The sequence below is a fragment of the Eucyclogobius newberryi genome, unplaced genomic scaffold (assembly GCF_026437365.1).
Source record: "Eucyclogobius newberryi isolate DKJ021-1_F unplaced genomic scaffold, fEucNew1.0.hap1 SCAF_2, whole genome shotgun sequence".
In the NCBI taxonomy this organism is placed as follows: domain Eukaryota; kingdom Metazoa; phylum Chordata; class Actinopteri; order Gobiiformes; family Gobiidae; genus Eucyclogobius; species Eucyclogobius newberryi.
Window position 1 is genome coordinate 13,983,147 of NW_027315834.1, and position 23,267 is coordinate 14,006,413.

A 23,267-nucleotide genomic window follows, 5' to 3' on the forward strand; every position below is an offset into this window, starting at 1 on the left:
TAGATTTTGTTTCTTGTTTCTAAATGGCTTTTATTTTGTATTGTTTACAAATTTGGTGTACTGCCCCAGGTCACCTTTAAAAAAGAGCTCAATCAATGGGTTCTTACCTGGTTAAATAAAGGTTAATAATACTTAACTTATAACCAGTGGTGGAAAATGTGTACTTCTGTAAAAGACAGACGTGTTTTGGGATAATTGGGACTCAGTAACTCAACACTAAGTACACCTACCGGTACTTGGGGGGGGGGGGGGGGGGGGGGGGGGGGGGGGGGGGGGGCAAGTTTGACATTTTTGCAGATCCGTGTAGAAATGAGTGCGATATTTCCAACAGATACCTCAGATTTCTACTGTCGGCAGCTGCATGATCGGCACAAAGTTTTCTCTGTTTGATTCTGTGCATCTCGTTTGTGTGCAGAATGTATATGATCCAAGTTACATGATGTTATTGATGTTTTATTCATTTTAATCATTCAGAAATGTTTTTGAAATTTAGACTTTTACTACTGCCCATGGACACTAGCCTGAGTAGAATGTGGTCCAACTGAAAACAAACCCAAGAGCACTGAATGTTTGACCTATACTGGCCTTACTTACCAGTGTATGCAAATATTTCAGTGCAATCCAGATCAAATGTGTGGGCTTGTTGTAATAACTGCGTACACTCCATATGGGAATACAAGCGTTTAAAGTTGCATCGCCAGTGCCAGGCTCTGTACACGAGCTAACAAGAGCCCGTAAGGAATCGATACCTGGCCTGAAAAATGACATGCCTTTCAGCTGCTGTGACCACATCAATCACCCGTTAGCATTAGCTCATCTCCCCATACCAAGTCCGACCTAGCCTTCCATGTTATCTTCTACGCTCCCCGCCCCGACTCTCCCTCTGCCAGCTCAGCGGATGCCCCTTGTCACAGCTCCGATTTCAGCCTTCTGAAGTTTCCTAATTGATCGCAATTAGAGCCGTTATACAGACTGAAAATGGGGGAGGAGGGGGGGGCCTGGTTGGGAGCATGACAGACCCCGAGACACCGGCACAGAGAGAGTGGGGCAGTGGGGGAGAGGAAGATTACAATCAATATGGCTGTTTGGAAGAGTGGCTACATTAGCAAGTGGACTACATTTGACCACATGCAGGCTGTAGCTTGGCCAATAACACAGGGCACTGGGGAGAAGGAGGTAGAAACAGGGGAGAGATACAGGGGGAGATACAGGGGGAGATACAGGGGGAGATACAGGGGGAGATACAGGGGGAGATGTCGGGACAAGATGGAACAAAGTGAAATCAAAGCCAGACTACAGGGCAGGGGCGTTTCTATTTGTTGAGCCGTAAGAGATTCCCGATTTCAGATAGCAAACATGCCCTCTGTATCGAGTCGATTTAATCCCTCATTTGTCCAGCAGTGGACAAAGTTTCAAAGTTAGTCATCTGGACACTGTGTTAGAAATCTATTCTTCCAATTCCATCCAAAAGCCATTGGCTAACTTTGAAACATTGTCTACCATATCCCTTGTATTTAAATTAACAGGGGTTTATGTATATATGTGTATATATGCGTGTGTTCATTATGAATTAAGTCTTTGTTCATGCTCTGTTAAATGTAGTTATTATAAAGTGTGACATTATCTTCCCCCAAGTCAGAATGATGTGAAAAGATTTTGCAGCATCTTTTACTGTCTGAAATGGCCATTCCTGAAAATGGTTGAAATAAGTTTTAGAGTGAGAAATACATTAGCGGCAGTGCAAGAACACCTGAGGAGCGAGACATGGATAAGGCCGGATAAAATCAAGAGAGATTTTGTCGCAAAATGTAACAGCCAGGAGGTGATATGGCCGGTGAGTGGGGGATTTGTAATAGAGATAGAAAGAGCAATGAATGACAGGGCCTAGCATAACAATGGTGCCCAAAGCCTCCACTATCCTCCTCGCAAACTTCCCTGATCCATCCTTTTTTCACATTTAAATGACCTTCCATTGTGACTCGCTGGCCTAGCTTAACCCCCATCAACCGGGGCTCTCTACATGTCCGGCATTTCTGTCCAAGTGCCGGGCTTAGTGTTTTGGATTGAGTTTTTTTTAGTTTTTGACAGTATATTATTTCACAATTAGGGTAAGGTCAAGTTTAGGGTTAGATTCGTGAACAGTTGATTTAGTTATGGTTCGGGCTTTGGGAAACGGGACACTAGAATCGCCCTGGAACGAAATGCCCGATCGACAAACATCGGACACTTTTGTACTTTTGTAACCCAGTGTGACCTCTGCCAGCTACACAACGCACAAATAACCGATGATTCAAAGTGATAAATGTTGAATTTGGTTTGCTCCTGTCGAGATATTGTAAAAGCAGATCTAAAGGTAAAAAAAAGAGAGACTGCTGTGTATTGTCTGCATCTAATTACACTGTGTTTTTTTATCTACTGTGAACCAGGAAGTGCGCTGTAAGGATACTAGTTGTTGTTGTTGTTGTTAGCACAACTGTAATGGCAAAACTCTACTCCACTGACCTAAATTAATTGCGGTGAATAATTAGGATGCTGGGAATGCATGAAGAAGTGAATCTAGTTATGTTTTTCTACTTTTTAACTAGAGACAATACAAATCAGGTCAAGTGCCTTTAAATGAATGGGTCTACATTTCTAGACTTGTTTTGAAGAATCCCTGACTCTCCCATTATCGTAGTTAGACAGTATAATCACATACAGCAACATTTCACATTGCCAAATATAAAAAGAGCCAGAGTTTCTCAGCCGAGTTGACTTCGGGTTGATGTCGGCAACTGTTGCAAGGTTGGGGAGAGAAAGAACAGGGGAGACACTTCACACCCCCCGAAAAAGCATATTTAACCATCACAGGGACTTACAAAGACGTTCAATGAGGTGAACATGTTACTAAGTTCAGCTTTAATATGTTTTTCTTACATTTAAGCAACATTATCTATCAATCGTTTGCTGGTTGAACATTCTTGCTCTACTAACAGTCCAGTTCATACATCTAAGCTGGTCTACTTAACAAGATTATTATTAGGAATTCAAGCCATTGCAATTCACGGTATTTTTTGCAGGACATTGCTCTCTCCTCCTCCTTCCCTCCTCCTCTAATCCCTATCAATGGGTGCACACAAACACCCACTGTCACCAATGTTTGCCGGAAAGATAGGCTCAAGTTTCCTCCATTTCTAAGACTTTACTTGTCAATGTGACCCTACGGCTAAGCTAACATGGGCACGGAATAGCAAGCAGGTTGTCACCACCCGAAACCCTTACGAGTTGTCACTTTCAGCGGATGGGACGTCGGCAAAGGGTTTTCGGCTTCAACATTTGGTGCAACGATCCAAATTCGCACGTCAGGAATACTTAGGACCACGGTGCTGTCCTGTCATGTCAGTGCTTGGACTTCACAAAGCAGGATCCCTAAGTACATTGTCTTCTGCTGTCTTCCAAAATGCAACGTTACTGGAGGCTTATTGCGTTCCTGTCAGCCATTCTAGGTCAACGCAAGTGACGCTGATTTTAATATTGCCCTGTCAATCCGCATGCATCGGCTGCACCTGGACTGACAACAAAAGCCTGGATAGAAGTAGAAGTGAAGAGAATGAGGGTGAAGGTGACACCGATGCACAGATATTACCCGTTTTATCAGTCCAATGTCAACAATGCCAGGGCAGCGATGTGAAATGGGGCCGGCAGTGCTCGGGGGGTTCGGCTCAATCTGAATCAAATCTGCATTTATGAGGTCTTTGAATGGTTTGTGCTTATAAAATCAGTTTATATATCTTTGCAGGACTTCACCTCATAAAGTATTTTGTAAAAGCAGTACTTTGACTAAATTAGTGGTCTGATTTAAAGTATTTTATCAATTGCAAATGTATAAGCCAGTCATTATTACTATATTAACGTAATATGGATGGACATATTTGGAGCTCAATATTTTTTGTATTTACCTTTTGTTTGAACTATTGGGGAAATGTAACCTGGCCAACCAAATTAATTCTCACAATATTATTCACCAACTCTTCCATCTGATTGGGCTCGTGCAGTTAGGTTTGAGCCGGGCCACTGAGTGGCTGACCAATCACAGGGCAGCATATTTTAGCAGATTTACACACTATTTTCCACAACGGCGGAAGGAAAATATATCGATTTGGTCGAGGATATAATTATAACGCCTTTCTCAAGACGAACTTTTCAAGAAAAGTTAGACATTGTAAGGAGAGGTCGTTCGACGCTGCAAAGCCTGTTACAGGAAACGGACAACGTGCGGACAACGCCTGGTTAAACTGTGTTTCTGTCTAAATGTTTAGTGTCTAGAGCCATGGCATCATAATGATGGTAATAAGAGGTGGATTCATTCGGGTGGGACTGTGTAGGACCTCACTGAAGGCCCAAGACCCACGGCCCACCACTGGGGTTAGACATAGTCAAATACCTCCTTTCATCAGGTATTCCAGCTTCTATATTGGCAATAAGCTACCTCACAACTGGTGGCAAAATAGTAGATTATTATTACCAAATCTAGTTCCAAGACGAACCAATTAAGTATATTGCACACAGACAAAATAACCAGACATGAATCACTTTCTGGGAAAATGAAAGCTGTATCTATTCTATTCACAAACAAAATTAAACAGAAGGACAGAAAATCTTTGCTTTTGACTTCATTCTCTATAAAGGTCCTGACACTGAAGAAAACATGGAATGGAAAATATTTACTGATATAATCAGTTCCTTACAAGTTAACAAAATAACATATATCTTAAAAAATAAATTTAAAAATGTCAATTTATTAGTAGCAATTATACAAAGTATCCTTTGTGTTTTGTTTTGTTTTTGTGTACATTTGGGCACAATTTATTCATCATGGTTTATAATATTATTTATTTATTTAGCTTTTACTAAATTATAGGAGGTGATGTTATCGCTTTTCCTGGTATATTTCACAGTATCTTCAATTACATCTTCAATTTGTTGCTAAAAATAGTCTCACTGTGATTTGCCTCTCCACAGATCTGACCTGTAACCGCTTATCTCCACATATATGTTTAAAGGCATACTGTAAAACATTCCAGGCATATAGCAATACCTTTTTATTTGTTTATATACATATATTTACCTCTATGTATCTTGTTTTTCTTTTCAATCCATGCAACGCTTGTTTCATAAATAGAATTTGCCCTTGAGTGTCTGTAATGACATCAAACAGAGAATGTTTGTGCATTGTAGGAGACTGAACGTGGGTTTGTATTAAAAACATGCCTGTGTCCACTGATGGCTAATGAAGTCTATTAAGTGCTGCTGTGGCCAAAGCGGAATATTATTGGATATTCTAAATCAGTGCAAAAACACACAGTGGTTTTTGACATAATGAGTGAACTTGGCAGAGCACTCAGGTAATTCTCAGCGCATTAGCCGGCTCTTCAGCGAACGTGAAGGTGAATGTTAGGACTAGACAAAATGAACTAGATTGTTTGGAATAAGTCGATTTTGAGACAATTTACAGCTGAGAGGATTTGCAAAAACAAACGTGGTGAAAGGGAGGTCAAAGGTTAGTTATAGTTGGTGTTGTTACAGTGTGAGGAGAGGGAAAGTCAAGAAGGTCAAGAAGGTCAAAGCTATTATGAAACGCACAAGGGGAACTTGCTGGAATAAGCCTAAAGTCTGCACATTTCAGAAGTTACATGACTTGTTTTCTATCCCTTTTCTGTTTTTAGCCTTAGCTACTTTATTTCTATACAGTACATGAGTTTGTATGTAAATAGTAACTGCATCATGGTTTTCTTGCTTCTCTACAAAAGTCAAATTGTTCTAAAACTTTCAGCAATAAAACAAAATGCAGCTATGAACAGTCATTCACACATTCACACACACAACATCCAAACCAAACTTAATACCCAGAACTAAATTCAAACTTAGCCTGACCAGCTAGTCCCTTCTACATTCTGTTTGAATGCAGAAGGGTCTGGAATGGGATCATAAAGGGCGTCAGAAAAGGCTCTTTGGGCGGTCCAACCATAGTCATTCATTTGTAGCACGTGTCTCTCAATAATTCATATCATTGTATACAACTTAATTTGCTAAAGAGTTCAGTGTTTCGTTTGTTGATTCTGCAGAAAACCGTGCTGTTTCTCAACTGCCGTGTTGGGTTGAATACGGACGGACCATGCAATTCTCTGATTGGTCAAACCGCCTTTCAATCATGCCCATTTGAAATCGTGGAAACAGGATGTGATTCGAGACCAAAACGACTTTGTAAAGTTTTGACAAAGTGTGTGTGGTCTGGGCTGTTCAGGCGAAGCTAAACCGGGACTAAAGGGGATCAAACCAAGTCCACGCCTCGACTAAAGTTGGACCAAACCATGAGACTAGATGACAATTCATCAGTGGTTTACAATGAAGTAGCCTGAAATGTGGACACATACATAAGAAAATACAACTGACCGTACGTAGCATTAGTTTAAGTGTATAATTATTTATTTATTTTAATGTGTTTGTTATTGAAATAAAGCGGTAAAATCACATACAAAATCATCAAAATAAATAAAAAGAGCCAGGGATCCCAGGCTAGTTGTTTTCTGGTCAACGTTGCTTGGTTGGTTTTCAGTCCAGAAACAGCAGATGGAGACGATGGACACTTCAAACGTCTTCAAAATATATATAACCATCACAGGGACTTGCAAAGATCTTTAATATGGTAAAAATGTAACTTAATTCTCCTTAAAAAATATTTAGATAATTACAGTTCACCCTTTTACTTCAAAAAACACCTATTCGGCTTTCCCTTTACATTGTAGAGCAAATGCAGGACATATTGTTGAGAAAGTATTGTTTTCTGCTTTTTCTCCCACACCTGCTCTAGCTGTTCCTAATGTGCCATATTTAGGACTCCCACCTTTGTTTACCTCTGTCAGCAAAATGACTCCGAGTGCGCCTCACATCAGACTAAACGCCTCGGTGGGGAGGATAAATTCTCCGACTCCAACTCAATTACACTTACCGTGAAAAGACATTCCCAGTATTTTCATTGCATTACACCTGTTTGTCAGCAGTCGCTTTGAGCCGCCATAAGCCTGCTTTCTGCACTTCCAATCCTTTTAACCACCAAGGGGATATGGGGGGGAACCAATGAGTTATGGTGGCCCCTCCCACATCAACTAGAGCCAAGTTGCCCTTAAGCAAAGCCCTCAACACTTGTAATTTATCTGGCCCAGCTGCTGAGTGAGCAACAATTTACATTTGCTAATTCGGTATGCAAATATCATCTGTCATTCTGCATCAAGATCAGACGCGGACGTCTTCTGTTCAATTAAATAAATGGGACGGAAATCCTCAGCTGGAGATTTGTGTCAGGGAGTTAAAGTGCGTACACTCAAGGTTAGTGTTCAAAGCATTCTAAGAGGCTGTAATCCTAGAGGGGATACGAGAGAACATGGTAGAAACCATGGCAAAGGATCTGTGTGGATGCAAAGTGAAAGACCATTTTGTAGTTATCAAGTGTAGTCCATTGAAATACCATAATAACCAGAGAGAAAAGGCGTTACGGTAGTATATCACAAGCTAAATGTTTCTAAATTCTGGAATTAAGACAAAAGGAAAGTGGAATATGAGTTGATTTTAATGGATAAACTGGGATTACCTTAGAATTTCATGACAATATGAAACATGTGAGTGATGCCTGGTTTAAAGGCATTTACTGTTGTATTTTACATAATTTGTTTATTGTAAAACATATTAAAAGAGGCCCTTTTTGTTGAAGACTTACAGAAATGTTGAACCCACAATAGCTATTACTTGTATCTATCAGTACACGTATATTGCATACTTTTTGAGTCATTGAGACATTTCATTTTTTCCATATGTTTTAATGAAGTAAACTAACTGACGTTTCTACACTGTAAATTCAAACTTGGTAAACATATCTGACCTGTAACTTGCTTATCACCATAGATACATCAAAGAACAGTATAAGGACTAATAAAAATTGCCAAAGAATGTTTTATCTTTTTTTTATCCATTTGTTTCAGACTAAAGAAGAATTAGCACACATGCCAAGCAATTAAACAGAACATTTTGTTGGTTGAATGGAAACTATTGAAAATGGCACCTAATAATTAAAGCCAAAATCCATAAATAGTTAAGGAATATCAGGATGCGTTCATTCATTTCGCTTTAATTATTTCTGTATACAGACTGTGCTATCCTTGCTTTTCCTTCTCTCTCTCTGACACACACACACACACACACACACATAAAAGCTTGTTCAAAGCATAGCAGCAGCTTGTACTTCCTCGTACGTAACTTTAGATTCCTCGGCTGCCAGTCTGAAGGCCTGGCGGTGGACTGGAATCTGGATACATGTCTCTGTGTGTGTGTCCCTCCTTGGCCAGTATCCTCCCTGTTGACATGCCCCCCCTCCCTCCCGCGGACTCCAGAGACCACGCAGAATATCAGCAGAGACCGAGGGCATACCTGACGCGCGGGTGTCAGCCTGTTGACATGAACGCGGGTGTGCGTGGCTGGCATTTCTGTGCAGAGGAATCCTATCCACCTTCCCGGGGTCCTTTCAACGCCCGCCGCCACCCACACTCATCACACGGCCCCCTGCTGACACATGCACGTCGCCGCGGTGACCAGATAAACCCAAGACATGCCCCTGACAGAGCGGAGACCAGACCACCATCCAACAGGCACAGGAGAAGACTCACAGTATATCAAGCGTTATATATAGTCGGGATCAAATTGTCTGACAAGCAAAGTATTGTCTGTTTGGAGAATGAAATACAAACACTGGAAGTAGAAGTGGGCGATAGTGACATAAATTAATATCAATTTGTTTTTTTCACATCTCAATAACCATATTCCGACAATATTTGGACAATGCATCAAGAATATCCTAAAATGTGCCTGGAAATATCTTGGTCAAGGCTAATATACGAATGGACCATATAATTAACCAACACAGAAATATCACTTTGTTTGGAAGATTACACCAGACGTTTCTGTCATTTTTAATAGTTTTAATGTTAGACAATACACTTGATGTTCTAATTTTGCATTCTCCAAAAGAACAATTGCAATAGAACTATTTTTTTTTGATATCCCGTACCTTCCACCTGTAATGGAAAGTCTGATTCTGTGCTTAATATCTAAATGGGCGATTATCAACAAAAAGTTAATCCACATGGGTAAAATAATAAACAGACAGATATCCTCCAAGTACTGTGAATATTAGATAAGTACACTTTCTGGAACATAACAGAAATTGCCTCCAGCTTTATTGTTGCTAGAACATAAAAACTAAAAACATCTGTGATTTGAAGCTGATGCGTATTACGAGAACGCTGTTCTTTTTAACTTAAGAAACCTGACCTGTGTATCGCCGTGGAGAACGCAAACACACCTATCACAACCCAAAAAAACTACAATTCAAAACTGCTGAAAACTGGGTAAATCTACTTTGAATCTATTTATAGAAAACACATTGTTCCTCATTATAATCTCCGTCTGCTGTTGAATAAGGCTCCATACCCAGAGCAAAGATGACCAGACTCATAATACCTGATGTACATGTGCTGTTTGGCTTTGTGATACGAGCAGCACATGAGGAAACTTCTAACATGAATAAATCAAACAACAAGCAGCACCAGCACGCATTAATAGACTGAGGAATGGTCAATCAGCTTTCAATCTAAAATGGTGGTCAGAGAAAACAATCAATTCAAACGCTTCACAGGAAACTATTTTTCTGTTCTTTTTTTTTTATAAACAACTCACCTTTGATGAGATGAAATGTTGGCACAGACCTCCTCTTCTACCCTGGAACAGACACAAAGAAAAGGGAAGGATTAGAGTGATTGCTGAAAATTTGTGTTCGGAGTATATTTATCTCTGAAAGTATATGGAGTATAAATACATTTTGCAGACCTGTTTACATTAAAATCCTTTAACAAATGAGAATAAATGAAGAAAAAAAAAAGGTGTTAATCATTGTGTGACAGAGAACTATTGCATTATGTTTTACATGCCCATTATTACTGTATATAAGGCTTTAATCCTCATATTTAGGAGAATCATGATCATTTTTTACACCAAACCCACCAATACAAAATAAGACTACATTTGATAACATTCAAACAGCCCCTTTTTTACATCATAACAAGTTCCTAAATTCCATGTTTAGTGATATGGGCTCTAACTTATAAATGGAAATAGTCAAGGCTCAACAAATACTCAATCTACCGTCCATCACTCTATATCTTCCAACAGAAGCTTTTTAGTTATACTTACAAAATTAATTAATAAAGAATCTAGGCAATCTTTTAAATATATTTTTTCCCCGTGCATAGCATGCTACTACTTGAAATTTGAGTAAATCAGACAATAAGACTAAAACTACAGTGTCAGCTTGACAAAGAGCTCAGCCATTTGTTTACTCCAAAGGGTTCAGAAACAGCTTTAGTTTGAATTGATTCATCTTAGCCAGTTAGCCAAAACGATAAGGGTTTCAATCATACAAAGAACATTGTATGTATCAAAGTAATTTACAGTGCTCTGGGTTACGGTTGGAATGAATAATTATACCATGAAATAAAGTAGAATGACAGATGTGTCCTGTTCCCATGAGTAATAATAACCATGTAACTACCTTAATTACACTTCTACATGTCACCATGCAATTTCCATCCCTTTACTTTATTGTAAAGTTCTCCAGGACCTTTAGATTACAACTTTACCAATACTACTAAAAAGTAAACAAGCAAAAAACCTTCTTCTTCTCCTTCTATTCTTTTCGTAATACCAAATATATCAAAAACAACAACTGGGTGAGTAAATATTAGAGAAGTTTACTTTTGGAGCGTGACAGCCAACGCCTCGGGCCTTTCTCTCTTTTATGCTCAGACTCATAGTTGGCCAAGCCATACCAAAAAACACCCCATATCCAATGATTAATGTATGCAGCCCATAGGTAGTGTGTTATCTGCGCAGTGCATTTTCCAAGCCTGGCCCTCCATCTGGTTTCCATTCTCCCCACCTGCCCATCAGTCCTCGGCATGGGCAGGTGAAGCGATTACACGCTCCGCTCTCGCTGTCCGCCGCCGCGCACACAAAAGTGCACTAACTTCACTTCACGGTGACTTAACGTGCCAAGCACATCAGCCAAATCTGCCGCGCAGTAAAACGCCTGTTACTGTCGTGGCGTCATGCTCCTGATGAAGTGGTCTAGCCCAGGGCGCAAAGGCCTCGGAGAAGTACATTACGAGACATGAAAGTGAGCGGGACGTAGCCGGGTAAAATTGGGTTAAGCCTTGAGTGAGGTAGTGTGACTACGAGGAGAGTCATGGTGTCTGCCTTTCCTTCAGATCCAAAGGGAAATATCCAGGAATGACTAAAGTATGTACTGCGATGGTGAGGTGCTGTTGTTGCTGATGGAATGGCAAGAATAACAGAAGTTGAAGATGAAAGAGAGGAAAATCTGTAGTTTAGTATAGATGACGCGTGTGGTCATTCGTTTCCATTTACTAATCATTGTCCAGAAAAACAATCACTTATTCGGAAAATAGATAACTCATGATATGTTTGTTAATACTGAGACTAGAGTCGAGTGGTTACGATCAAGTAGAAATGGTTTAGAATGGTTTCAGATTTGAATTGCACCAAATACTGTGTGGCTGTTGAAAATGAAAATGTCTTTAAAGCAACACTATGAGCTTTTCTGGAAGTAGCACGTCTCCTGCATCGTTCCATAGAAATAGAAAGTTTAAACTATACTTCTGAACATTCTTCATGGGGATAAATAGTTTTTTTACGATACACTGTATAGCTAAAAGGCCTGCCAAGTACGAGTCAGGTTTGTGGAAAGCCTGTTCACGGTAAGTTACACGCTCAAAACGGGCTTTTTCATAAATCTTTTGGGTATTTTTGGGGAAATTCTTTTTCGCTAAAGAAAAGGAGCAACATTTTGCAAACGGAAAACAAATAGTGCCCCCTTTGGACGAAGCAGTTTTACACTTGGCTATTTTAACCTTAGTTTGAAGATGGTAATCAAGAAACTACATAAACAGCACACAAAACATCTCTATAAAACAGTATTTGCAGCTGATCAACCTTGGCATGTTTAGCTAATCAAGGGCTAAAAGACAAACTCAAATCTCACAACATAATCAAGCATTATAGAGGACGGAAACTTAAACATCTGAGTAGTTCAACTTCAAAACATCCATCCTCGGCGACCGAAGTCATTTGATTTACTCCTCCTCTCCACCAGCAAACGCCATCAAGTAGATTAACTTCTGGGTGAGTCAGTGGGTTGTCAGATTACCGTAAAAATATCGTTTTCATGGCGCATTACCTCGAGAGGCTTAGCCCATCTCCAAGCGGCGGCGGCGGATGGTTATGCTGATCGATCTCGGTGACTCAACATATTCTCCGCAGGCATTGACATTTCGCAACCTACTCTCCACGTGGAATCTGGCTCCTCACCTCCCGCTGTTCCTCGCCCACGCACATGTCAGCGGAACAGGCACGGAACCGAGCAACATGCAGCCATATTTATCTGCTGCTCGTGACACGTGCGAGGGGAGAACTAGGATTAGTACTGCTTCATACACAATTGGATTCCTGGAAAGATAATACGACATGACACGCGTTAAACTCTTGGAGCATGTTCTCTTGAGATGGTGTCAACGAAGAGCTCGGAGTGAAATGGATCTAATGAGGACCGTTCAAAGGTTTCACAATGAGACTTTTCTGGAGAAGGGTCCCCACATTGCTCAGCTTTTAATTAGTCACTGAAGATGATTTCTGTTTGAAGACATTCTAAAAACGTTATCAATAGAAACAAATATATAGTGACTGAAAGCTTTTAGAGAAGCTTTTTTTTTTTACATGTTGGTTTAATAATGCAACTCTCTTTGTTAAAATAGATTAAAATAATGCAACTCTCTTTGTTAAAATAGATTAAAATCATGCAACTCTCTATGGACGATTTTTCGGCGATTTGAGAACGCAGGCGGAAGTGCGCATGTGCACTCCCCCGTGTGGACTGATACAACACACACGTGCGTTTGTTTATTAGCGCAACGGAGCGCATCGCATCGCTCGTCTCCCGTAGATTTCTGTCCACTTCTGCGTCAGCTCGAACTGTCTTTTTCCGTCTTCATTTTGCCCCGTACACTGAGGGAACTATATTATGATAGATCCATGCGCTTAGGCACGCGGAAACGTGGGGACGAGCCTGACGCGGCTGCAGGTGAGCGGTAGGTGCGTTTTATGATTGATACGTGGCAGGACAAATGATTTATCCACGCCACGAGGAAATATGATACAAAATTTGCTGAAAATAATCGTCCATACCACCTTTAAAATAGATTAAAATAATGCAACTCTCTTTGTTAAAATAGATTAAAATCATGCAACTCTCTTTGTTAAAATAGATTAAAATCATGCAACTCTCTTTGTTAAAAATAGATTAAAATCATGCAACTCTCTTTGTTAAAATAGATTAAAATCATGCAACTCTCTTTGTTAAAATATATTAAAATCATGCAACTTTCTTTGTTAAAATAGATTAAAATAATGCAACTCTCTTTGTTAAAATAGATTAAAATAATGCAACTCTCTTTGTTAAAATAGATTAAAGTTATGCAACTCTCTTTGTTAAAATAGATTAAAATCATGCAAATCTCTTTGTTAAAATAGATTAAAGTTATGCAACTCTTTTTGTTAAAATAGATTAAAATCATGCAACTCTCTTTGTTAAAATAGATTAAAATCATGCAACTCTCTTTGTTAAAATAGATTAAAATCATGCAACTCTCTTTGTTAAAATAGATTAAAATCATGCAACTCTCTTTGTTAAAATAGATTAAAATAATGCAACTCTCTTTGTTAAAATAGATTAAAATCATGCAACTCTCTTTGTTAAAATAGATTAAAATCATGCAACTCTCTTTGTTAAAATAGATTAAAATAATGCAACTCTCTTTGTTAAAATAGATTAAAATCATGCAACTCTCTTTGTTAAAATATATTAAAATCATGCAACTTTCTTTGTTAAAATAGATTAAAATAATGCAACTCTCTTTGTTAAAATAGATTAAAATAATGCAACTCTCTTTGTTAAAATAGATTAAAGTTATGCAACTCTTTTTGTTAAAATAGATTAAAATAATGCAACTCTCTTTGTTAAAATAGATTAAAATCATGCAACTCTCTTTGTTAAAATAGATTAAAATCATGCAAATCTCTTTGTTAAAATAGATTAAAGTTATGCAACTCTCTTTGTTAAAATATATTAAAATCATGCAACTCTCTTTGTTAAAATAAATTAAAATCATGCAACTCTCTTTGTTAAAATAGATTAAAATAATGCAACTCTCTTTGTTAAAATAGATTAAAATAATGCAACTCTCTTTGTTAAAATAAATTAAAATCATGCAACTCTCTTTGTTAAAATAGATTAAAATCATGCAACTCTCTTTGTTAAAATAGATTAAAGTTATGCAACTCTTTTTGTTAAAATAGATTAAAATAATGCAACTCTCTTTGTTAAAATAGATTAAAATCATGCAAATCTCTTTGTTAAAATAGATTAAAGTTATGCAACTCTCTTTGTTAAAATAGATTAAAATCATGCAACTCTCTTTGTTAAAATAGATTAAAATAATGCAACTCTCTTTGTTAAAATAAATTAAAATAATGCAACTCTCTTTGTTAAAATACATTACAGTTATGCAACTCTCTTTGTTAAAATAGATTAAAATCATGCAACTCTCTTTGTTAAAATAGATTAAAATCATGCAACTCTCTTAGTTAAAATAGATTAAAATAATGCAACTCTCTTTGTTAAAATAGATTAAAATAATGCAACTCTCTTTGTTAAAATAGATTAAAATCATGCAACTCTCTTTGTTAAAATAGATTAAAATCATGCAACTCTCTTTGTTAAAATAGATTAAAATCATGCAACTCTCTTTGTTAAAATAGACTTTTGTGTGTTAGAGTCTGAACAGTCCAGAGAATAATTACGACTGAAGAAGAGCAGATGCACAGCAAGTTACAGCTCAGCTCTGTGGAGAGTAGGGACGCATGTTTGTAAAGGTATGTTTGAGCAATTAAAATGCCTGTAATTTTTAACAAATGGGAGATGCAGCTCTTGCAATATCACCTCCATGGAAACATTATATAGTACATCTTCGAAATTGAGGATTTAGAATTATAATAAAATTGACATTCACACCATATCTTCTCTGTCGAGTGCAGTTAATATGTAAAATGTTTCCCGTACAGTGCAGGCCTGCAGCAGCTTTTGGATATCTGCTCTCAGTATGGATTAAACATGACAATCAAATAAAATGCTTTAAAAAGTCAAATATTTTTGTGTGGAAAAGCTCTCCAGCTCACAGATGGAGAGCTCAAATATCTTGGACACTATGTTACTTCTCAGATGACAGACACATGTACAGGCAGCAGTGTGGACTCTATGGTCAGGCCAATATGCTCGCCCGTAAGTCGGACATGTGCAGTAATTAAAATCACACTACTCGCCTCTGTACACTGCCCACGTCTGGAGCAGCGACAAGGAAAAGAGTTTGCAGAGTTTGACTGTGACTATTGAAGTTCAGGGGTTTTGTTGTGCCAGGGAAATGTATGTAAATGGTGCTGTTACTATTAAATATTTACCTAAAAAATGTGTAGATATTGGCGATCCAGCTTGTGTGCTAATAAATATTATGCTTTTTTTCCCCTCAATATATATTTTGCCATTAATACTATTTTTCTTTGACAGACTCTATGAACCACTAAGGAATGATTTGAATTGAATTGAACTGAAGTAGCACTGGGTGAATGATGGGTCAAATGCAGAGGACAAAGTAACTGCTGTTGTTGTATAGCATCAGCCCGTTTAGAGCCAATGAGTGGAAGTCAATAATGTTTCTGAATTTAGGCAATTCCATTTAGTATTTGTTCTTACATGAATTTATTTCTCTAACCCAGTTCAAACTACTTGGCAACACTTCAGATTGAACTCATATGCAACAATGCTTGCACTTTAGATTCTCAGTCTGACCCATCCTTTGTCTTTTCCTGCTTGTTTCACTCACATAATCCTTTTTCTTTTACTAGTTTATTACACCCTTGTGACAGTTGGTGCACATATATTATACATATTTGTGCCTGTTTGTCATGCTTTTCTTATAATTGGCACACCCTTTATTACCTTTACTACCCTGTTAATATTATATTTGTAACATTTGTATTACGGCTGGTTCACTTTTGGAACAGTTGGTACTTTCATGTGTAATAGCCAGTACTTTTACAGTGCAATTACTTTGTCATTACCTGTAATTACACAAGGAAGTGAGAGTTGCAATCCAAAGTGTTACAAACTCCTGTAATTTTGCTCTCTTTTCTAGTGGCAGTTCTGTCCACCCGTAATTGAATGCATTTGATTAGTTTAATGCCATATTGTGGAACATTTCGCGGTTAGCGATAGCATTTCTGTCGAGAAAAGCAGGCGGCGGGTCTCGCACCAAGAAAATGACACGATGCCCTTAAGTTAACATGTCACACCATCGCTAAAAACCTTCCTGGAACGATTGCAGCTGACGTAGTATCCAGCTACACATCCTCATGAAGCGTCGCCAAGGTAATTGTGTTATCCTATGGCACAAATGAAAAGCAAATAATCCGTCTTAATGGTGCCTAATCACGTTTGCTACAATCATCATTAGCCTGTCCTTTGAAGTGGGGCCAGGGAGGAAAACGATTATGGAATCTGGTTGGACGGAGGTTGATGGAAGATGGTAATCAGGCCAAACAACAGCCGATGCGTTCTGACACATCAAAGTGAAATGGAGTCTGGAGTTGGGTACCACCCACCGCAGCCCAAACCAAAAGTGAAGTTCATTTTAGCTACTCGTGTGCAACAAGTCAAATTTGTCACTGCTGATTGGAAGTGGTGATATTTGGGGTAAATACCAGGGCCATGTGCAGCAAGAAGTTGTGGCGTCTTGTGCCGAGTCGGTTTTTGATATGAAAAAAAACACAAGCATGTTTAATGTGAGGTCTGGATTTGGCCGCCAAAGTGAAGAGGAGGTTTGTGACTCAGACACTGTGAGACAAACTACTTTTAATAGAAGCACGACGTCTCAGAGAACAGCCTTTAAAAACTCTCTGCTTGTACAGGGAGCAGGGACCGGCCTCCTGCTGGTGCCAGAGTCAGGACTAAACAGGGAGCAGGGACCGGCCTCCTGCTGGTGCCAGAGTCAGGACTAAACAGGGAGCAGGGACCGGCCTCCTGCTGGTGCCAGAGTCAGGACTAAACAGGGAGCAGGGACCGGCCTCCTGCTGGTGCCAGAGTCAGGACTAAACAGGGAGCAGGGACCGGCCTCCTGCTGGTGCCAGAGTCAGGACTAAACAGTGAGCTCAGGGGCCGGCCTCCTGCTGGTGCCAGAGTCAGGACTAAACAGGGAGCAGGGACCGGCCTCCTGCTGGTGCCAGAGTCAGGACTAAACAGTGAGCTCAGGGGCCGGCCTCTTGCTGGTGCCAGAGTCAGGACTAAACAGTGAGCTCAGGGACCGGCCTCCTGCTGGTGCCAGTGTCAGGACTAAACAGGGAGCTCAGGGGCCGGCCTCCTGCTGGTGCCAGAGTCAGGACTAATCAGTGAGCAGGGGCCGGCCTCCTGCTGGTGCCAGATTCAGGACTAAACAGGGAGCAGGGACCGGCCTCCTGCTGGTGCCAGAGTCAGGACTAAACAGGGAGCAGGGACCGGCCTCCTGCTGGTGCCAGAGTCAGGACTAAACAGGGAGCAGGGACCGGCCTCCTGCTGGTGCCAGAGTCAGGACTAAACAGTGAGCTCAGGGGCCGGCCTCCTGCTGGTGCCAGAGTCAGGACTAAACAGGGAGCAGGGACCGGCCTCCTGCTGGTGCCAGAGTCAGGACTAAACAGTGAGCTCAGGGGCCGGCCTCTTGCTGGTGCCAGAGTCAGGACTAAACAGTGAGCTCAGGGACCGGCCTCCTGCTGGTGCCAGTGTCAGGACTAAACAGGGAGCTCAGGGGCCGGCCTCCTGCTGGTGCCAGAGTCAGGACTAATCAGTGAGCAGGGGCCGGCCTCCTGCTGGTGCCAGATTCAGGACTAAACAGTGAGCTCAGGGACTGGCCTCCTGCTGGTGCCAGAGTCAGGACTAAACAGGGAGCAGGGGCCGGCCTCCTGCTGGTGCCAGAGTCAGGACTAAACAGGGAGCAGGGGCCGGCCTCCTGCTGGTGCCAGAGTCAGGACTAAACAGGGAGCAGGGGCCGGCCTCCTGCTGGTGCCAGAGTCAGGACTAAACAGGGAGCTCAGGCCTTGCGTTTTGTACAAATTCATTGATTAATTGATATTGGTTAAGGAGACATATCATTTTAAATTGACTTTAGGGAGCTTTTACTGTAACTTTATAATAGTTATCAATCAATAATCACTGTTGGCTAACACAAAGTTGTAAATTTATTGATCCGTGCATGTTTCAGTAATCCTGTATTGTCCAGTATTTGAGCTCAGAAAATGTAAATGTTCCTCTAACTCCGCCCACGGCTATTTAAGGTTTTGTGATTATTCTGAGGCACTCTGATGTTTGCAGTTTGTTTTATTAGATTAACGCCAATGCGTTTAGCCGAAGGTCTTCTTCAGGGTTTGTCATAACACAAAATGTTTTGTTGTCCTCAGAAATACGAGCATGTGCCACATTTGAAAGTGAGATGTAAGATGTATTTATTCATACACAAAGTACACCTGCACCTTTAGCTTTCAGTTTTCCAAATGTGAATTCAAGTACGATCAAATATTATTTTCTACATTTAGAAGTGAAACTCAACAAAATAGTCAGATATATTTTTCATTCAAACGTATACGCATTTTTTTTTTTAACTATATGTTGCTGATCTTGGGATTGGTATTTCAATTTTTTTAATTTAAAAAAAATCTATGTCTGGAAAACACACACAAAACCAAGATGTAAAAATGGTTTGAATAAAGTTGTAATTTAATTAACAAGGATTTAAAGGTAACAGAAACACAGCATTATCCAATTATAAAACCACAAAACAATGGTTAAACAAATAACTGAGTCAATCATCTCAAACAAACAACATAGATTTAAAAACTGAGCAGGAAAAGTCCGGATTTCTACCTGTGATACAACAATCTGGGAAAAATGCAAATGGCGTGTTTTTTGAGCGCTGAGAGAAGACAACCAAACGGAGATAACGAAAAACTTAATTTTTACATAATATCCTTAAATATCCTTAAAATCCACTTTGACCATGAACTACTTTCTGAACATTTTCTGTCTTGTATTTATTTATGTATTATTACATTTTTCATAAAGAATGATGGAATCTGGATGACACTTTTATTTCTTTGTACCAATTTCTAGGAAGAAACATGCTAACAAAAGCTTATTTTGTGAAGTAGCGTCATTAAAAAAAAGGCTATTTATTCATTTCCAAACAGCAGAAAAAAAAAAAACCTTTCTTGTATCATCACCTTTCCTCATTGTTCCTTGTTTGGTATCGTATTGTTCGACCTGCTTCTGCCTGTGTTTTCTATTCGCTCTCCCACACACGGAACATTCACACCTTTTTTTCATTTTTTGATGTCAGTTATTTTTTCAGGCCAGCTGTAGGTTTCCAATTCAGCAGTTCCTGAACTCTCCAGATGACACGCACTAGTGAAAAACACACAAATATTAACAGCTAAAAAAAAAAACGAAAATCGGCAAATTTACAGATCCCAGTTGGTCTCGGCGCAGCAGCAAACAGAAAGCACAGCGTTATATTACAGCCAGAATGATTTACAGACGTAAAGTGTATTTATAGAGACACTCATATTAGATAAGGTTGAGATGTTTATATTTTTTTACTTTTTAAAGAAACTATATAAATATATTTGCATTGGCTTTTAACACAAGTTAGCTGTATATTTAATCCATTGTGTGTATTTATTATTTCTATTTATTTCAGTGTTTTACCATGAACTGTGCACGTGAAGCACTTTGGGCAGTAAATGTGCTAGATATAAATATATTTGACATTGACAGTGACACATTTACTCGAGCAATATTATTGAAGAAAATATTTGACAAAAGTAAACACTCTGATTACCGCTGTAAGTCTATAAATAACTAATGAAATAATAGTTAAATGCATGAATTCTTAGCACCTTTATCCTATCTATTATTATGTTTTACAAACTCTAATGTGTGAATTATTCAAAGGTGCATTATGTAACCTTCATGAGAGAGGTTTTTGCTTTATCTGGACTGTTCCACAGTGCGGCATTAAAATGATTTAACTTGCATTTATTCAATTACAGGTCATTTATTATTCAATTTATTGCTCAAAATATGCATTCTTACTGTGAGCGGAGTCGCCTCTCCACAGATCTGACCTTTAACTCAGCCTGGTTGTGCCAACGATTTTTCCCGGCAAAAAGAGAGTTCAATGTCAGGCAAAGTAATAATATCGCTTTTAGATTTCGATATTAAACACATACAAAAAACACAATAAAATACCCTAACTCCATAAAATGAACACGTTTTATTTAATTTAAAAGGCCCAATGTTACACAACCCTCATACTTGAGTACAAATGACTCATTACTCGTACTTGAGTAGTTTTGACTACTCTTTACACCTTAAAAGATTTGGGAATTACAATAAAATATGAATGCTAAATGTACATAGAAAGCAATATTTCTGCCAGAAATACCGGTACTGTATTGCCTCACTGTCAGCCAATCACAACCTGCTAAACACATAATGCAATCATTTGTTTACGTAAAATGTCCCGTCTCACCCAAATGAATCACTTTGTCCCATCTGCTGTGTGAAGTCTATGACACTTCAATCGGTTCATGCTTAATCCCATTTGAGACTGAGGACTTTGTCTAAAGGCGAAGCAATTCATCCTGCAGATCAAGAAAGTCTATGTAAGTACGTCTCCTGCAGCTAATCGTGTTTACGCCAAGCTTCTAACATCCATGTATTCCAGGCTAATGGGTTTTATCATATGGAAACTGTCCAGAGAAGTAGTGGCAACGTGTTTCAGGTCACCAACCAGGAGGTAGTTGGTTCAAATCTTGCCCAAGCTGCTACTGGCATTGTGTTCCTTGGCAAGACATTTCAATGCAAACCATGCCACTGGTTCTTTGTGAAATAAAATAAATAAATAAATAAATAAATAAATAAATTAAATAAATAAAATAAAATAAAATAAAATAAATAAAATAAATAAAATAAATAAAATAAATAAAATAAATAAAATAAATAAAATAAATAAAATACAATAAATACAATAAATACAATAAATAAAATGATCATTGTTATGGGTTGATAATGATTTGTGTTACAACTTAACTTTTTAAGCAGCCATTTGATACCATGCTAATACACAATCTTACGAAACTGCAAATCCATGGACTTTATATTTGAAGTGTTAATTTACAAAAACAGATTGAAAAAAAATGTGTCTGTGTTTTCTAAATCTCTTTTAGGGCAATATGTTCTATCCCCTTCCATCTTGAGCTAATTCCCTTAACTTTTATGAATGTGTGTAGAAGATGGTATTTAAAAAAAACAAAAGACATTGTGCAAATGTTCAAAATGGAGAAATCTGCTTTTTTGGCACATTAAGTCTTCATTTGACTATGTTGTGTTCAGAGGGATAAATCCATCTGTAGCCTGGCTCCATCTGATGCAACAGCTTCATATTGTAGTATTTTCCTCTGCACTGTTATCGTAGAGCAGACATAAAGGATTAAAGCAGAAGGCATGGACTCACTTCAGCTCACAACCAAAACAAAACAGTTCATCTATGGGTTTGTCTCTGTCTATTGTGGGAATCTGTCGCTAACCAGCTTAAAGCGATGAGGTCAAACTGCTCTTATCATTTGGCTGGTGCATAATTCGCTCATGAATTCACTGGTTTCTTGACTGCTTTGACTGAGCAGTTCTATTCTTATAATAAATTAAAATGATGCAGTGTTCAATAGCAGAATATAGATCTTAAGTGTGAAAGTATTACTATTACTAAAGGTGTATTGTTGGCAAAGTGTTTCAAAATCAATACACAAAATAGACCCTTGACCTGCATCACACTCAGGTTGGTTTATCTTTTAGGTAGCTCAAAAATTAAAACAAAAAAATACTTTAAGGAGATGTAAACAGAGGCCAAAAAATGTATAAATAAAAGTAAAGTTACATCCAAGTAAATTGATTCAAGTAGAACAAAGTTGTGATCCAAGAGTCAATAAATATTTGGGGACACTACTCACTACTGTCTGGACTCAACAGCTGATAAATCATTTGAATTTAATGTCCCGGTAATACATGTGGTGTTTAAAAAAAAAAAAATAGACAGAAAAAACAATAAAAAGTTAATATTTGGTTCTCATTTGGTTCTGATTTGAGCCCAGTTTAGTTATGATGTGGACTTGGTTTGGTCCTGTTCTAGTCCTGGTTTAGTCCTAGTCTATTCCAGGCTTAGTTCCTGGTTTAGTCTTTGTTTAGTCTTCCCAGCTTGTTTGATTCCCATTCGTCCAGGTTCCAAACGCAGTCATCTAGACAATAAAATCAACATGTTTTGAATTCTATGTCATTTTCTGTCTCAATCAATTGAAAAATGATTCTGGATCACAGTCAAAATACTACAATTTCTTTACACTACCTTTAAAAACCTTATCTACAGAGGAAAGATTTGATCCTGCCATGCTCCATAACTGTGTGTAATCAAATGCACAGTGAGAAAATAGACGTCAGGATTGTGTGGATGACATTTGCGAGGTTATCGGAGAGTCCGCTGGAAGCACAGACTTTAGTGCATAAGCCCATAAGCTTCTTCATAACTGTCATCTGACATCATTGTTCTGCAGACGTGAGTCACTTCTTCAATGTGGACTCACTAAGGGGGTTTGTGCGTGCAGTAACGCTGTGTGTATTTGTGAAGATAAAGGTGCTGTCAATATGCTGTTTCTAAAATGTTGCTGAGTTTGTTGTTTGTCTGGTTCAAATGTGGGACTGATATCGATGGTACCAGTTTACTGCTAAGCTCAAATAATAATCATCTTTTTTTTTTACTTACACAGAGATTATGGTCGCAAATTGCCTATGCGTGTGGCTTTGTGGTTAAAGGGCCAGTATCTGAGCTTTTTCATTTCACAAATTAAAGTCTGTTTGGCCCCAGTGTATTGTAAAAGAAGATTTTAGAAAACGTTTTTCACTTTTTGCATCTAATCATAAA

The 23,267-nt window shown here is 38.7% G+C and overlaps 1 protein-coding gene across 3 annotated transcripts in view; it reads right to left on the reverse strand.

Annotated features, from left to right (window-relative positions):
- Positions 1–23,267, reverse strand: part of cntfr (ciliary neurotrophic factor receptor) — a 359,444-nt gene that overhangs the window by 273,122 nt on the left and 63,055 nt on the right. For 2 of the 3 annotated variants that reach the window (XM_072453602.1, XM_072453603.1), the window contains exon 2: positions 9,766–9,807. The gene's annotated coding sequence lies outside the window, so the exon portion shown is untranslated. Of the gene's footprint in view, positions 1–6,988; positions 7,012–9,765; positions 9,808–23,267 lie in introns of those variants that run through there. The other variant, XM_072453605.1, reaches the window with a different exon arrangement.